The sequence below is a fragment of the Otolemur garnettii genome, unplaced genomic scaffold, assembly GCF_000181295.1.
Source record: "Otolemur garnettii isolate 467f Iridium unplaced genomic scaffold, OtoGar3 scaffold00051, whole genome shotgun sequence".
Classification (NCBI taxonomy): Eukaryota; Metazoa; Chordata; class Mammalia; order Primates; family Galagidae; genus Otolemur; species Otolemur garnettii.
In genome coordinates this window covers 1,289,851-1,295,456 of record NW_003852446.1, presented here as the reverse complement: position 1 = coordinate 1,295,456, position 5,606 = coordinate 1,289,851, and positions in this window count along the sequence as shown.

The following is a 5,606-nucleotide window of genomic DNA, read 5'->3' as shown; positions in this document are numbered from 1 at the left end:
CGCATAAGCCCAAGAGCTGGAGGTTGCTATGAGCTGTGACACCACCGCACTCTATCCAGGGTGATAGCTTGAGGCTCTGTCTCAAAAAAAAATTGTAATATAAAAGTTTATAATATAAAAGTTCCAGTATAACTGATTTGTTCTATTTGAAGTTAGTTTAGTAATACTCATGGACATGTTACCTTTTTTTTTTTTTTACAGAAACTTACTATGTCACCCTTGGTAGAGTGCCATGGCATCACAGCTCACAAGCAATCTCTAACTCTTGGGGTTAAGAGATTCTCTTGCTTCAGCCTCTCAAGTAGCTGGGACTACAGGTGCCTGCCACAATGCCCCGCTAGACATGATAGCTTTTTAATTAAAGTTGTAACAGTTTGCTTTTAGTCTTAAGGTATTTAAAGATGTCAGAAATTTGAATTCAAGAGAAATTCATCAGCTTCCCCTAATATTTCTTTTGAAGGATAAACTTTGGACTCAACTAATTATAAAAAATACTTTGAGATAAATTACAATTATTACTGGCAATATACACTAAGAGAGACCAATATTTTTTAATATTGGAAATACATATAATTTACATAAAATTACCATTTTATATTTGATAATATTTCTTATACATTTTTAATATACTAAATAAGTTTAATATGTTTTTTCAGACTTTCAGTAGTCTTGATATTTTAAAAAGACCAAATTTAGAATTTTTTTTTTTTGACACAGTCTCACTACGTCACCCTTGGTAGAGTGCTGTGGTGTCACAGCTCACAGCAACCTCAAACTCTTGGGCTTAAGCAATTCTCCTGCCTCAGCCTCCCAGGAAATATAGAATTTTGATTTTGGAAGGTTTGTTAAATATCAAATGCTTAAAACATTTGTTTAAATAAGAGTGTAAGCTAAAAGTTTCTAAAGGTAATATATAGTTAACTGGATCATATGCAAATTTTTTTACAAATTTCCTTTTATGAATTTAATCTTGCATAAAAAATTTACAAATATTTTAAGTTTTTGGATTGTCTTGCCTATCACTTTCTTAAATAACCATTCTGTTTCAGGACAAAATTTATCATACAAGATTCTTTATGCGATGTCATTTTTTTGGTTGTTGTTTAATTTCTTTTACTCTTAAAAACTTATTTTTCACAAAATAGGATTTCAGTTACTATGAAGTTAATTATTCACTTGGCTAAACTGATAATTAGAAGGTTTAAAAGGCAAGGATCTTTTGCTCTGACAAAGACTCAGTTTTCTCAACAATTTAAATAACTAAATTATTACATTTTACAATTGAGAGACATTTTATGGAATATAACATGGATACAGAATTTTTTTACTCAGGGCTAAACAGGGAACCCCCATTTTTCAGGCTCAGGTAAGCTCAGAAATTAAGAGTTGTATCTCTAGGCACAAACACATTGTAAGCCATATCCTCTGAGCCCTAGCAAGGTCATGAATAAAGCAGTTCCAGACATTTTAGATGGCTGAGTAGGGAGCACACACCGTAATCTCCTCCCTAGACAAAAAATGCAAAGACCTAATAACCTTGCCAATGGGAGGGACTGCATTTATTCATTTATTAAAACATTCAGCTTATACAGGTGCTTTTCCATCTACCAAGTCCTGACCAAAACATGTCTTAGGACCAATTATTTACCCCTAGACAAAAGAACCATGCAGGAGACTTCTGACTTGGGTTTCCTCTCCACTCCCTCTACATGTCCCTCCATCCAACAAAATTCTATTTTATTACTGATCTGTGGCCCATAGGCTAAATTCTCGAATCTGAGACCAAGGACTCACTGAAGAGATTTTAATAACAAAACGATAACATAGTCATTCTTTCTGATGTCTTTTCATTGTTTCCTCAAGTCTCATATGGCCATGTGGCCGCCAAGGACTAGACCTGTGTCTGAGACAGAAGAAAACCTGGAACATTCAGTTTCTGTCAGAATAGCCAGGGGGCAAAGTTGGAGCAGGGACGATGGGGCTATGAGGGTTAGATTGTGCCTTGCAGCTGCTGGCCTAAATATGGGAGGGATATCCTGTTAGGCCCCACAGAATGCAGAGGCTCAAAATCAAGAACATAAGCTCACGGTTGAACCTAGCAAACTCGGAAATATTACAGAGGTGGCAGTTTTATATAATAACAGGTTTAAAACTAATTTTATCTTAAAGGATACCACAGTCACCTGAACAAGGTATTTGAGTTATTTCTACTCATACAAAGTTCTCAATCTCTCTGGAGACATAGTTACTGCATAGTCTCCTATACCCTTTCTTAAAATGCTAAAAGTGAGATGGTGGGCAAGAGGGAGACTCAGCCCACCAGCACTGATACCCCTCCTCTTTCCCAAACACTGGGTAAAGTAAAAACAAAAAGGATGAGGTAATGGGGCAAAGATTAGTAAAAACAGGACGAGGCCTCTTTGGTGGTGCCACTGGCACCTTAGGGTCCTGCTGACTCCATTGTTCTAAAAAAATATTTTTCTTGCTGAACTAGTTGACCAGTAACTGTTATTAACCGTAAGTGTCATAAATTTGCTTTTGTACATACCGTTTGTATTGTTTTTTAGCCTGCATAAGTCACCCTATAAAAATTCTGTCCCCAGGCTGGTCATCACTGCACTTCTGACCTTAGAAGGCAGACAGGCTGGCCAGTCTTAATGATGGCTCCTAATTCGCTTCTTCAATTTGTCTGGTAGTCTTATCTCGCATAGCATAACAAAAGCATGGTTCCCAACAGAGTGGGTTTCCCTGTGGGTTTCTCTCTCTCTTTTTTTTTCTCAGATAAACTACAAACATGTTATAGATGGGATAGAAATGGGGCCATAGATACGGTAAAACAGGAATACGGACAGGGGCCATTCACACCATCATTTAGCTTTGTGAAAGGAGGGAGTTAGGGCCCTGCTTATTTTTCAAAAGATTTTCTGGGGGATCAGGGACAGGTAAGTGAGGATAGAGAGGAGTATAAGTTGGAAGGGTGTTTAAGGTGAAGACAGATCTTAACTTTTCCTCTAATTCAGATTTCTGCTCATCGGGTTTTTTTTTCTTTTTTCTTTTTAAGGGAGTAAAGGCTAGCCATAACACTGATGTTTGTTTTTCTGTCAATTTGATTCTTCCATAAATATAAATAAGACAATTGCTTAACATGAGAGCTCTCTAAAATTTTCTTTAGATTAAGAAGTTTTTCTGGTTTAAAGAATCTATCTTCTGGCCACTTAATTTTAACGGTATATTTATTCTAAAGGCAACTCAATTCATTGCCTTTTTAGAAGGTCCAATGCCTCTTCATAGAAAAGGCCATTTCTAAGACTCTCAAAATTTCACTCTTAGAAACAGACTTACAGGCTCGGCGCCTGTGGCTCAAGTGGCTAAGGTGCCAGCCACATACACTAAGGTGGCGGGTTCGAATCCAGTCCAGGCCCGCCAAACAACAACGACGGCTGCAACCAAAAAAAATAGCCAAGTGTTTGGCGGGCGCCTGTGGTCCCAGCTCCTTGGGAGGTGGAGGCAGGAGACTCGCTTGAGCCCAGGAGTTGGAGGTTGCTGTGAGCAGAGATGCCACAGCACTCTACCCAGGGGGACAGCTTGAGGCTCTGTCCCCCCCCAAAAAAGAAACAGACTTATATTAGAAGAGACAATGACTAAAGATTCACTCCTCAGAGCTCGTTGCGTTTGGTACACACACAGTGTGCTGCTTAGAATCTTATGTGTCTCGGACTCCCGGTCTTTCCAAACCAGCCACCTGACGTGTTCCTGACAAAACACGCCCTCCGGATGGTGGAGACTGAGGAGAGAACTCCCACTCAGTCACAAAGTCAAACTCAGAGACATAGAACAGGACAAGAGGGAAACCTTGTACGGTTTTTGTTTCAGGGACCCACAACGAAGTTTGTCTTAAAAGACATCAGACTAGCTGGAACTGTATAACTGCTGATATGCGGGGCTGGTCTGAACGTTGGGCTGGTGGGGGATGGCTAGGCCCCAGTTCTGTCCTATGGTAACCCTCTTTAGACAAGCGACACAGAAAGATAAGCAACAAGACAAAAAGCACAAGCAATAACAATAAGTTATTTCTGAGAGGAGATGGAATCAGATGTGAATAGTCATAAACCACAAAGTACCTAAAAATATACCAATACCAGAGTCGCTTGCAAGACTAGTCACTAACAAAAATGTTTCTCTTATTAATCTTAAATATGGAAAGAACAAAGATCTTTTACCGTCTGCTCAACCAGAGCCCACAGAGAGGATGGCTGGGAGCCTGACTGGTAAGTAAAATATCTCACCATGTGCCAGCTGGTGTTGGGGTTCCAATCTTCCTGCTGCGGCTTTCCAGAGAACAGACTGGCTTTGGGGATCCTGCCAACTACTTCAAACTGAAGGGAGTCTCAGGGAAACTTTCCCCTAGGTTGGTTCACTGAAAAGATCAACTTACAGTTATAGTATATTAATAAGAGAAAAGTTTATTTCCAAATACCATGTGCAAGGTGGGAAACCCAAGAATGATTTCCCAAAGTTTCAATGACAGTCAGTGGCTTTTTTTTTTTTTTTGTAGAGACAAGCGTCTCACCCTATTACCCTCAGTAGAGTGTCATGGCGTCACAACTCACAACAACCTCCAACTCCTGGGCCCAAGCAATTCTCTTGCCTCGGCCTTTCAGCAGCTGGGACTACAGGCACCTGCCACGACGCCCAGCTATCTTTTTGTTGCAGTTTGGCTGAGGCCAGGTTTGAACCCGCCACCCTTGGTGGCAGTGTCCTACCCACTGAGCACAGGGACCACTGCAGTCAGTGGCTTTTAAAGATGCCTTTTAGAAGGGAGGGGGAGAGAAACTGAAAAGTATACGTGTACCAAGAGGTTGCTGAGGGAGGCCGGGTAGATGGAGGGAAACAGATTGATTAGTATATTAACCTGAAAGACATGTATTGTGCTTCAAATGACCTTAGGGCCAGGTCTATTAATAAATGATAAGGAGTCTAGTAGCCTTTTAAGATTTTAGGTAGATAAAGTCTTTGTTCAGAGTTTCCTGATTATGAATAGCTTTTAATTCTAATCTTTATACCAAGGAATCATATTTTGGGGTGAAATTTTCTTAGCTCCTTTAAAGGCTTGGGGGAGATTCTAAAAAGTTCTTCAAAACTATTCATAAATCACATATTTACTGAATATCTTGTTAGGGTGAAAGACGTGGCATCACATTTCACAACAACTTCAAACTCTTGGGCTTAAGCGATTCTCTTGCTTCAGCCTCCCGAGTAGCTGGGACTACAGGCACCCACCAGAACGCTCAGCTTTTCTTGTTGTTGCAGTTGTCATTGCTATTTTAGCTGGCCGGGCTGGGTTCGAACTTGCCACCCTCAGTATATCAGGCCAGCGCCCTACCCACTGAGCCACATGCGCTGCCCTGTTGTAACTCCTATTCCTGAGAATCAATAGGGAGGCAAAGCAGGCCTGACTCCAGACAGTTCCACTTGCCTCCTGCCCATTGCATGTTATTTTAAGTGTACCCAGTTAGAAATGTTGGACTTGGCTCGGCGCCTGTGGCTCAAGCGGCTAAGGCGCCAGCCACATACACCTAAGGTGGCGGGTTCGAATCCCCAGCCCG